The sequence below is a fragment of the Macrosteles quadrilineatus genome, unplaced genomic scaffold (genome assembly GCF_028750875.1).
Source record: "Macrosteles quadrilineatus isolate MER2022 unplaced genomic scaffold, UCM_ALF_1.0 Scaffold_3__2_contigs__length_128488019, whole genome shotgun sequence".
Classification (NCBI taxonomy): Eukaryota; Metazoa; Arthropoda; class Insecta; order Hemiptera; family Cicadellidae; genus Macrosteles; species Macrosteles quadrilineatus.
In genome coordinates this window covers 110,996,241-111,009,571 of record NW_026542596.1, presented here as the reverse complement: position 1 = coordinate 111,009,571, position 13,331 = coordinate 110,996,241, and the positions used below count along the sequence as shown (strand labels likewise).

General features: G+C 35.6%; 1 protein-coding gene across 5 annotated transcripts in view; it reads right to left on the bottom strand.

Moving 5' to 3' along the window:
• LOC128990684 (bestrophin-4) overlaps nucleotides 1–12,985 on the bottom strand; it is a 53,019-nt gene extending 40,034 nt beyond the window's left edge. For all 5 annotated transcript variants that reach the window (XM_054413198.1, XM_054413197.1, XM_054413196.1 and 2 more), the window contains exon 1: nucleotides 12,657–12,985. The gene's annotated coding sequence lies outside the window, so the exon portion shown is untranslated. The remainder of the gene's footprint in view (nucleotides 1–12,656) is intronic.
• Nucleotides 12,986–13,331: the final 346 nt, after the last annotated feature.

Below are 13,331 nucleotides of genomic sequence, written 5' to 3'. Positions count from 1 at the left end.
TATAAATGTCATACTTCTACCTCATCACTAACTGCAACATAAAATGCAACTACCTCATCACCAACTGCAACATAAAATATAAATGTCATCCTTCTACCTCATCACTAACTGCAACATAAAATATAAATGTCATACTTCTACCTCATCACTAACTGCAACATAAAATGTAACTGTCATCCTTCCACCTCATCACGAACTGCAACACAAAAAGTAACTGTCATCCTGCTACCTCATCACTAACTGCAACATAAAATATAACTGTCATCCTGCTACCTCATCACTAACTGCAACATAAAATATAACTGTCATCCTTCTACCTCATCACCAACTGCCACATAAAATATAACTGTCATCCTTCTAACTCATCACTAACTAAAACATAAGATGTAACTGTCATCCTGCTACCTCATCACTAACTGCAACACAAAATGTAACTGTCATCCTGCTACCTCATCACTAACTGCAACATAAACTATAACTGTCATCCTTCTACCTCATCACTAACTGCAACATAAACTATAACTGTCATCCTTCTACCTCATCACTAACTGCAACATAAACTGTAACTGTCATCCTTCTACCTCATCACTAACTGCAATATAAAATGTAAATGTCATCCTGCTGCCTCATCACTAACTGTTTGAAGCATAAAATGTACCTGTCATCCTGCTACCTCATCACTAACTGCAACACAAAATGTAACTGTCATCCTGCTACCTCATCACTAACTGCAACATAAACTATAACTGTCATCCTTCTACCTCATCACTAACTGCAACATAAACTATAACTGTCATCCTTCTACCTCATCACTAACTGCAACATAAACTGTAACTGTCATCCTTCTACCTCATCACTAACTGCAATATAAAATGTAAATGTCATCCTGCTGCCTCATCACTAACTGTTTGAAGCATAAAATGTACCTGTCATCATGCTACCTCATCACTAACTGCAACTTAAAATAGAACTCTCATCTTTCTACCTCATCACTAACTGCAATATAAAATTCAACTGTCATCCTAGTGTTATATATAGGCAATGCTGTTATCCTTCTGGCTCATCGCTAACTGCAACATAAAATGTAACTGTTATCCTTCTACCTCATCCCTAACTGCAACATAAAATGTAAATGTAATTTTACGTCCGATTTTAACCCTCACTAAGGTGATCAAAGAGTAAAAAAAAGCCGTTAAACATACCCGTACACTTTGCTGTAGACAATTCTCAAAAGCTTTCTAATATTTATAGTCAGTATACCGAGGCAATGTTGCAGACTTATCTCGCTGAACTGACAATAACATTAAATGTCAAGGGACGCTTCTGATGCTCATTCCTGTCACCCTTCACGACCAAACATGGATTGACGACAATAACACACATTGTGAGAAGGGAGGACATTAGGGGGAGGGATTTCATGGACGTTTGTTTACCAATGATTACTGATTAATTAAAAAAAAAATAGGCTAGAAATTTCAGTAAAGGCTGAGTAAAATATTTTCACGTCAAAAAGTTGCATTTCAGCTCTTTTATGTGAAATTCGCAAAATCGTAAGGTTTCCAATTTGGAATCTATCTATCTATTTATCTTCTATATATTAATTAGGCAAGCATGTTTCTGTTAAACCTTTTTTCTCAGCTCGTGTGCATCGCAGGGAAAATCTATGAATACTGTTGGAAAGATATTTTCCTGTAGATGTGCAGAATCCCTTCATAAATTAAAATAGGCTCAAAAATAACCACAACAAATGAATTTAAATTTAAAAAAATTAATATTGCCTTTATGGGTTGCCATGCTGGTGACGAAATAACAACGCAATATAAACAGAAAATCAAAACAAATGGAAGACATTCCAATCACATGTTTTATTTACAGCGTGTTATGAAAATAGAGAAGTCTGTACATTAAAAATGTTTGGTCGAGTTTTCGACCACTGGACGATCTCTAGTAACTATATAACCATCATTAAAGCTTTACAAATAAGTGTACCGGTATGGTTTTTTTCGCGTTTAGTATTAATTACTAACTAGTACTAACTAAATTACTAACTCCCCATTACCTACTTCAAACTTCTCCGGCTACCTACATAACCAACCTAAGAAAAGCTTCAATAATTATTCGTTCAACAATTTTCAAACCTGTTCTTCCAGCGACAAAAAATTGACACAGCACGGCATCAAAGGCTTTGCTAAAGAACAATGCTTTATGTGTTTTCTATTCAAGAAATGTAGGTGGCATTGCATCGGTTGGAATGCCAATTAAATCACTGTCTTCCACATTCTCTCGACAGGCTTGTCCACTTGTCTAGAGACTGGGCTGACCGCCAGAGATTCTTAGCGTGGTTTAATTGTTTGCTAATGGATTTATTGTATTGTGAACAGTATAACATTTAACCTTTAATAATCTCAATCTTTTCCTCAATTTGGAAACCCAAAGTAATAGTACAGAAGCAGCATGACTTTAAAAACTGTGTTTTGATCTTTTTTAATCGAGATATAGTTTAAATACCGTGAAGTTATACGCCCAAAAATTAGTTTGAACACAATTAATCTAAGTAGTAGAACCATGTACAAAAATATTATAGCTTTCCCGCATGAAATGTTTAGGGAGTTCATGTTCTCCAGAATTTATGCTATGGCATTTTATTTATTTTGTTTTACCACATCTGTATTCATAACCCCTAATGATTGCGATAAAAAACTATTTACGAAACATTTTAAAATTTTACAAAGGTAATTGGTAGACTTCCGTATCTGTCGTCAAAAACAACAGAATGAAAATATCGATCGATATATCGTTTGGTTAGTTGGGTTAACCAAACGATGTATCGAATGAAATAATCAATACATCGTATAATTTTGCATTCTGTTGTTTTTTACAAAAAAAGTTCAATAAAAGAGATACTTAAACTTCTATTATTACCAAAGTTCGTACAAATTAAAGAACTTACTTTAGAACCGTGGTAAAACAGCATGTGCTACAGTGGCTATACACTACATCCAACTATAGTCATCCTGTGTTGATGATGTCAGCGGTGTGTTGAGAATATTAGATTGCAGCCTCTCAACTATCATAAACATTGCTAAGTAGGCTTTACAGTGTTGTGATCCCCTCGTCTTACATCATATTAGACACCACCTGCACGGCTGCACCAACTCACAAACCTAACGATTATGAAACATGCTGACATTTGGCGTAAGACTGATAAAAATATAGAAGGTGGTTCGAATAGGAGAGGGGTATGAGAGACGATGGAGGCAGATGTGTGTTTGTAAATTCATTTTCAAGGAGAAATCAAATATTTTATTTGTATCAATATTTTTAACTAGCAACCCTTTGAGCGTGTTAAATTTTGAAAACGAAAAGTTTATTTGGTGTATGAATTATTTTATTCACGGTTAATTGAACAAAAATATGTTTAAATAAGGGAGAAGGGAGGTAGCAGAATTTTACATTGTCTAACGTAGTTTCTCCATCAAGAATTTAAGATCAGAAAATTGACGTGGTTTAATAAGATTCGCGGTTTCCCGATTTGTTGAAAAACTAAATCTATAAGTACCGGTATAAAAGAGGATGTTTGTATGTATCTATATATATAAAAGGCAAAGCCCTCACTGACTGACTGACTGACTGACTGACTGACTGACTCACTCACTCACTCATCACTAATTCTCCCACTCCCCACTTACCTAAGAGGCTGAAATTTGGTACACTGATTCTTTAGGCATTAAATAGGAAAACTAAGTGGTTTTTATTCTGATCGGACTCTCGGGCTCCGCCCCAGTGGCTCTGGAGTTTCCCATGTTAACCTATTGACTACTCATATTTAAATGGAATTAATGAATCATAACAGCTGTTTCAATTAAACAAGTTGGTTCTGTTCTATGATGTTCAATAGCATTAAAGTTACAAGGATTACCAACAGAGTGCAGCACTATTATTTTTTTTTAATTTATGACAATAGCTAATTTGCAATCAAAAGGTGAGTGAGCGTAGCGAACGAACTTCATCCTGGAGGCGAGGTAGCGTAGCGAACGAGCTAACGTGAAGGCAAGTGAGCGCAGCGAACGAGCTCCAACCTAAAGGTGAGTGAGCGTAGCGAACGAACTTCAACCAGGACGTGATTGAGCCATGCGAACAAGCTCACTTATGAAGTTAAACGGGGCGAAGCCCGCGGGTACAGCTAGTATATATATATTTGGCAGTGATAAACTCAGACACCGCTGAACCGATTGCCACGAAACTTGGTACATAAGTGTAGAATTTCATGGAATAGGTTTATACACCATCAATTTCGTGATCCGTCCAATCGGCTCCGCCCCAGTGGCTCTGGAGTTTCCCATGTTAACCTTATGAGAAATGGAATTAATGAATCTTAACAGCTGTTTCAATTAAACAAGTTGGTTCTGTTCTATGATGATCAATAGCATAAAAAGTTACAAGGATTACCAACAGGGTGCAACACTATTATTTATTTTACATTTATGACAACAGCTAATTTGCAACCAAATGGTGAGTTAGCATAGCGAAAGAACTTCAACCTGGAGGCGAGTTAGCGTAGTGAACGAGCTAACCTGAAGGCAAGTGAGCGCAGCGAACGAGCTCCAACCTAAAGGTGAGTGAGCGTAGCGAACGAGCTCCAACCTAAAGGTGAGTGAGCGTAGCGAACGAACTTCAACCAGGACGTGATTGAGCCATGCGAACGAGATCATCTTGGAAATTAAGAAGTTAAACGGGGCAAAGCCCGCGGGTTACAGCTAGTAATCTTTTAAAATAAGTGGCGTCTTCAAAATCAAATAAACTTGCTATCCGATAAGCACCAGGAAGAGGATTTGAGAATGAGATGTAATTGAAGGTAATAATTAAATAGAATTTTAAATTACAATTTATTTAATGTCACAACATAAAACAAGCCTTTTTAAGTAATCAAGTACTGATTAGGCAAACCTCAAAGCAACATTATCAGCAGCGTGATCTGTAAGCGTTGTATCCACTGACACAAAAGACACATATCAAACTTGACTTGTTGACAATGTAGTAACATTTTAAGAGCGAGGAAATTGTCCGGTTTTACGTCGGCTAGCGGGAGATATATTGGCCAGTGTAGCGATCGACCCGTGGCGATGGCGACGCCAGCTCAGCTCGTCGCGACGTCTCTCTGTCTACAACCACAGTCCAGGCCAGGTGTCAACTGTTGTAGCAGATCCTACTAATTTTATAATTGAGAAATGTCGGATGTATGGATGGATAGATGTTTGTGACAAGTAAACGCGAAAATATACTAAACCGATAGGGTTGAAATTTTGTATGATGATAGCTCGCATTCCCGATTAACATAGAGATATTATTATCTCAAAAATCCTTTCAGGCTCCACCCCAGTGGCTCTGGATTTTCCTATGTTAACGTTATGAGTAGGCCTAAAATATAAAAAGTGTAAAAAATAAGTTAACAAACACAGTAAAAATCTATATTCTATATTCTATACTATTATAAAGAAGAGGTGGTGTCTGTGTGTGTGTTTGTATGAGCTAATCTCAAAAACTACTGGTCGGATCGGGCTGAAATTTGGCATGATGATAGCTCACATTCCCGATTAACATATAGGCATATTTTTATCCCAAAAATCCTTCGGGGCTCCGCCCCAGTGGCTCTGGAGTTTCCCATGTTAACCTTATGAGAAATGGAATTAATGAATCTTAACAGCTGTTTCAATTAAACAAGTTGGTTCTGTTCTATGATGTTCAATAGCATTAAAAGTTACAAGGATTACCAACAGGGTGCACCACTAGCACTATTATTTCTTTTACATTTATGACAACAGCAAAAGGTGAGTGAGCGTAGCGAACGAACTTCAACCTGGAGGCGAGTGAGCGTAGCGAACGAGCTAACCTGAAGGCAAGTGAGCGTAGCGAACGAGCTAACCTGAAGGAAAGTGAGCGCAGCGAACGAGCTCCAACCTAAAGGTGAGTGAGCGTAGCGAACGAACTTCAAAAAGAACCGAAATTTCTTAAACCATGTCCTCACTCATAACTGCTATAAGCATTTGATACTTATATGCCAACCCCGTACGAAGGACGGGTACTCTGCTAGTAAGTTAATAAGTTTAAAAATATATAAAAAAAATTCGTCAGTTGTTTAAAGTAGATTCTATGATATTAAATATCATTAAAGAGTTATAAGGTTTACCAACAGGGTGCAGCACTATTATTTTTTTGCATTTTTTAACCAACTAGCAACAAAAAGCTGTGGTACACAATGAGAACATTACTGTTTCTATGATTTATGTGCAGTGGTAGAACATGGCATTCATAGGCTATGATGGTAGATGTGCTATACTATAGCATACTGTATAAATTAAAAGAACCAAATTTTCTTATACTGTGTACTCTCATATAACTGAAATAAGCATTTTATACTTATATGGCAACCCCGTACGAAGGACGGGTACTCTGCTAGTAGTTACTGCTACAAACTATTGTGCAATTTTCAATTTCTCCTGGGTGGACCGTGGACCCGGCATCACTATGCGTTAAATACTGTAGTTTATTTTAGGAGACCTTTATCACAGACAATATAATACTACTCCATTGTCTGTGCCTTTATTATACTGTAGTCTACTTGTTAAATTAAGGATAATTATTTCAGATGGGAAAACACTGCCTTCTTACAAAAAGCCACAGGTGTTTTTCTGGTGATTAAGTGTTGAAAACATTATAGATTCTGTATCCAGCGTTTACTACTAATTCATAAGTGAGTAATAGCACCGACGCTACAGACATGTAATTGAAATTAAAATGTTAAGAGAACCTTTCCATAAGAGGAGCACTGTGATAATAAGACCGTAGCCCATAATTAAGAGAAAATATCGTGAGCCCTACCAAAACATAAAGATTTTAAAATGTAGTGTGCGATTGAAACCTAGTAATTTTTAATGTCAAGAGAAATTAAAAATCTGTTTCATCATAGGATTCAAATTAAATACTTCTGGTGTGACAAGTTTAAAACGAACTTGTTAGTAAGGAGGTTAATTGCATGAATCTACAGAAAATGACGAGTCAATTAATTTAATTGCCACCTAACTCTTTGTTTGTAACGTTCAAGCGGGTTTGTTTAGTTCGACAAAAGCATAGCTTAAACATTCTCGTCTATAGATTTGCCACCTTGAAGGATCAGCTTAAGACAGTTTTGAGATAGGTTGGAAAGAAATGTATGTAGCCTATAGATTGTTTTTTGTTTTAAATTACTTTTTAATTACGTTCAAACTTAATTAACTAAATATAACAATATATTACTATATCCTATGTCCTCTGGTACTGTAACCCAAGAGCAAAGCAAAATGTTAACCGTTAAAATTAACAGTCAAATGTGACCAAGGTGGATCATACATAAAAAGGTTTCACGTTTTAGGATGAGGAGTCTACTTGTACTGTTAAAAGTCGATGATTTCCTATTAAGAAGCAGAAATTATACATTACGATTCGGCAAGCTGTCACGAAATTATGTGGAGTGGGTAGGGTGTTTTTCAATAAGAATGGTTAAAAAAATGGCATCTTCTTTTATGACTTTATTCAACTAATCAACGAAAAACAATATGCTCTGGAAAACTGTTCTGTTTTCAAGTACTCGTGGGAAAACTCCACAACCTTACGGAGTTATTTTGCTTACAGACAAAACAAAAAATCATTACTTATCCAACCTATTTGTTTGTCAAGAACAATCAAAGCGTTTGTAAACTTAAACAACAGCTGGACCATCCCGGTGATCATACTCCAAGGTCAACCGACGTTTTAGTGAGTCACGGGTGAATGAATGAATCAGAAATCCATGAAGATGACAAGACGCCGCCTAAGATAAGATATAACGCAACGACCTACTGATAACAGGACAAGGCTATAAACTGGTGCTAGAAAAGGAACTTCTGTCATGACCTATGTCCTAACACTTTCAGAGATGTCGCCTATTGAATTATCTTTACAAAGGCAACTACACAAGACCTATTCCCATTCAAGCATCATGTTTTAGTGAATTTCCCTAATAGGGAATATCTTGGTAAGCCTGGACCCGGGACCAATTTGCATCTCGTTTTGATGTTCCCAGAGGCCACAGAGGCCAAACCCCCCCCCCCCCTATTTAGATTCATATATATATATAAATAGGCTATATATATAATATTTATTTATTTATTTATGTCCGTAAGCACCATATAACACAAACAGAAATCATCAGATTTTAATGAAATTCAATACAAAGGTGTAAACAAACGTTTATTCAAACTCTTTAGCGAACCAGCATGATCAGAACATGGTAGCGGAATTTACATGGGGTAAAATTAGGTTTTTTCATGTTTGGCCCTCAAAATATAAAATTTTCCAATTTCTCTCTAATCCATTTTGAAGAGCTTAAACAAACAAATAACAAATAAAGTTATTTCATATGGTTATTGGTTAAGGAAAATATTTCAAATTCCCATAAGTTATTGTTATTCTTATAGAGAAGTCAATTGTTGTCGTTTGCTTTTTTATCGATGTATTTTGATCAAACTTTGCTAATTAATTTATTTCATTCTAAGCTATTATTATTTTCCTTAAAAACACACTTTATATACACACTTTGCTTTCTGTAGCAGCAAATTTGGGTACTCGTTAAAACTACAGTATTGTTATTTAAATAGATTTAAGTGAAAATCCAACTAGGCAAATGGAATTGCTTACTCTGCAGGTTCACTGCAGCAGGGTATTATAATGTTGCAATAACCAGCCAACGGCATTTCTATAAAAGCACCATTTTAAGGAAACGAAATTTGCATTTTTGCCTAAACCCATAATAAGACTGATAAAAAAAGGAGAGTCCATTAATTTCCCATAGAAAAATATACCTTATGAAAAACTCCCACCATAAAACTTTAAATCCTGATTAAAAAATTGTAATCAATTATTTATGCAAGACCAAACATCATTTTTCACAACAAATCACAAGTAGACAGATTATTAAATTTACAAAGCGTAGTCAGTTTAAGAAAAAAAACTTTAAATTCATTTGAGTCACTGACAGTCTAGAAAGTGCAGAGTTAATTCTTATGGAGTTGCAAAAGGAATCCAGTCCCCATCTTCTTAGATATGAGGAATGTTATGTTATGCTATGCACATTGAAAATTAAAGTTGAACAACTAGTTTCTGAATCCCATCACACTTTACAGGCTTTGGACTGGTAAAATGATAAATAATCAATTTAACTATTTAAGCGTAGGCCTGCCTACTGGTTACACCTTGGCGATATTAATAGGATGTCTACTTAGAGCATCTTTCAAGCAACTAACAATTAAATTAATTAAGATGTATTATGTATAAGAATGTTGAAATAAAAAATACCTCCGCCACAGCAAACCTGCAGACTAAGCGAATTTCCATTTGCCTAATTTAATTTTTAATTAAATCTATTCAAATAACATTATGATTAATGAGAACCTAGGTTTGATGCCTACTGGGGGTAATAAAGTGTGTTTTTTAGTAAAATTTTAATAGCTTAGTATAAAATAAGTATATTTGCCAGGTTTGATCCAAATATATCCATAAACAAGCAAACTACAACAGTTTACTTATTCTCAATAAAGAATAACATGGGAATTTTTTATTTGAACTTTTTTCCTTAACCAATAATCATACAGAAACACTTCAATATAGCTACTAAATTGTTTTTTTTTAGCTCTTCAAAATGGTCTAGAAAAATTTGAGAAATTTTAAGTTTTAAAAACCAATTTTTACCCTATAAAACCCCGCTCTCATGGTCCGATCATGCTGGTTCACGAACTCGTTTGAATAAACGTAGGTTCACATGTTTGTACCAAATTTCATTGAAATTGGATCATTTTTGCTCAAGTTATCCTGCTAGCGGACACATTCATATATATGAATTTGAACGGATGGTGTTTTTGGCTTCTAGGGACATCAAAATGAAAAAATAAATCGGTCCCGGGTCCAAGTCTTACCATAAGACCTACAGTAATAGCTTATTCCCTATATGGGAAATTCGCTAAAAACTTTCTAAAAAATATAATGCCACCTCAAAAGACAATTCAAACAAAGATTCAAGAAATTAAGTACAACTAACAAAATTATAGAGCTGTTGTAACAATCGCCACACTTTCAACAGTACTGTGTCGTTGACAGAATTGATCAAATTATCAGCAAACTTCCTCACCCATGTAGTTTAGGGTCAATCAATCGAAGCTAGAGTGACTAATCTAGACCTGGTGCACGCAGACTGGAGAAAAATCGGATCTGACGTCCAACAACAATGCCCCAGAGAGCAATGTCGTCGGAAACACTCTAGTATTCATGGTCGGAAAGTATCAGATCAGAACTGATCGGAGCGGAGAGCGTCAGACTAGTGGGTTACATTCAATTTAAAGAATTGCTAGCAATTTTGTCGGAAGGCTTCGGAGATTTGACGGATCGGATCGGAGAGCGTCGGACTAGTGGGTTTCCTGCTTTATTCTACAGGATCGCTGCACCAGAGTTATTTGAATTTCATAAAGGTATGCCTACAACATGAAGTTGAGCCACAAACTACCAGTTCATGGCATTATAACAATATACAGTATGTAGCTACAAAAGAAGTATTGGTGAATAATAGGATTAGAGCCCAAGCCTAGGAAGGAAGTCTCACACTTTTAATATCATCCAAGCCGCTATTCCAGAGGAATTCAAAGGAAAGGCCAAGAATAAAACTGTCCCAATTATATGCCTAATGTTTCCAGATCAAAGTCCTGAATTTAGTTTTTAATGGATCGGTAGAAAAGTCGCTTTTTCATTCGAGCCTAATCTCTTTGTTGCTTGTGACAACATTTTGATGGAGTAGCTTTGTCACACTATTACTTAAATAGGCTAATTAATGCCAACTAGGCCACAACTTGTAAAGTTTAACCATGAGCCTCTTGATAAGATATACCGTCTCATCAAGCTGGCTTTTGCGAAATGAACATTATTCAGGTAATCTGGCTTGTCATTTGGATAAACAATAGCCTGTATCAGAAAAACTCACTTTCTATTTCTTTGCTAAATCTAAAATTCAATAATTTGTCACATTATTAAGACCAAATCCAATTTAGATTAAAATGATAACTTAACGACTTTAAAAAACAACTATCATTATACAGGGTCTGGCAAAACTATGTAGGCCTACACCCTCTTAACCTTTTGATGGGTTACACAAGGAAAACTATATACTCTTCACACCTACGGCATACACTTTTTGGTTGATAGGATAATTTTTTGTGGTGGACCCCAAAATAACCTGGGGATTTCTTGAGCTTTCTACATATGTAATGTGCTTCATCGAGACAACTTATTTGAAAGGCCTTTAGTTACAAAAGAAGAATATCAGCGAAAACTAGAGGTCTCTATCTGAACCCAGTACCACATCATAGACGTTTGAAAATGCATAGAAATTAAAATTCTGTGGGTTCTCTCAGACTGATACAAATTTTAAATGGTCGCCATTTTGTACTGGGTTGAGTTAGAGAACTCTGCTTTTTATAATTTTCTTTGTTAAAAAAGACACCTTTAAAATGAAATGCCGCTCCCAGGTGGGGTTTTACGTTTAAAATTGCATAGCTGTCCCAAAATACCCCATTTTAGAGTCACAGGGAAAATTGTCATGCCAACTAAATAGAGCGCTTAAATACCATGTACAGGTATGCGTTTAATTGTCTTAGTGTATGTGTAAAATGTTATTTTTATAAGCCAATGTTATACCTTTTTTGTAAAAACATATCATAAGTTAAACTGGGTAGACTTCCATATCTGTTGGCACAAACAACCGAATGAAAATATCAATCAATATATCGATTATTCGATATATCGTTTGGTTTGTTAGGTAAGGTTAACCAAACCTAACTAACCGAACGATATATCAAATGAAACAATCGAATAATCGATATTTCCATTCGGTTGTTTGTGCCAACAGATTAAGTCTACCCGTTAAACTAAACTTAACCAATCTGTACAAAACTGAGGTAACCTAGCCACAGCAGCACAGCGAAAGAGTCTTTAAAAGACCCTATGGCTTAAAATGTTTAAAGACCTATTCAAACAATCGATAATATTGTGTGAAAGCGACATTCGATATAATATAGGCCAATTACATATATGCAAGGCCAAACCGAAATACTGTAATATTTCATCCGATAACAGGTCTATATCTTTGGTTCTATGCGAGACTGCAGGCCTACTCTTTAAAAAATCAAAATAATAAGTTAGTTGTTTTCATTAGACTTTAGGTTACTGAAGAAAAGGGTACAGTTTCTTAACTGGGCTATGCTAATATTGATTAAAACTATCGAATTGAAAATACTGATTAATAATCGATATTTTTATATATATCTATTATAAAATAAAGCTATCATAACCTAACCTAACCAACCAAACTTGCTGATGGTGAAAAAATCGCATGAAGGTTTACTAATCGAATCGATAGTTTCAATCGATATTAGCGTAGCCCAGTTAAGAAACTGTACCCGAAGAAAATTTGTTCACAAGTATTTTGTAAATACAAAAACACACCAATTTTGTGAGTGGCACTAGGGCCCAAAAAATCAGTCATAATGCAGCATGTAATAAAACCTTTAATCTCTATAATATACTGAAAATAATCTTACCTGGACGAATAAAAATACAAATTTGTAATGAATCCTGAAGAAGCCTAATGCCTAGGCCTAGTTCATCCAATTTTACATGGAAATTACTCTCATAACTGAAAAAAGGATTCAGCATCAAACATTACACCACACGGCACTATTATTGATGAGACTTCCACTCTGGGCACACAGTATATTGCAAAACAAAAGCGATCCCAACAACTATTAACTATAAACTAACTATGAATGAATCGGTTCTCAATTGCCGCCGCGCGTCGGTGTCGGATTTTATTGTCCTAACCTAACCGACAAACAGACGACGCACTGCAGCGAGAGACGCGACGCAACGATCAACACAACACAACAGACGACGGGAATAACTTGTAACTTGTTTGGTTTATTGTGCCCAGCTGGTTCAATTCCCTATTTCCAGCTGATGATGTCAGTTGTTTCTGCGATCACTGTAACCAACCGATAAAGTAAAATGCACTAAATGCTCCTACATAATGTGGTTTCACGTTTAACCATAGATTATTAAAACATCGATACTGAATAAAATTCGTTTAGTTATTACAAAATATTTTTTTGTTTACACTCTTCCAATTTGTTGACAAGATACTTTCCCCGGACAAAAACTCTCGTTTTTTAATTGGCGTATACTTTGTAAATTTTTCATCCTTCAATATTATTTTTTTG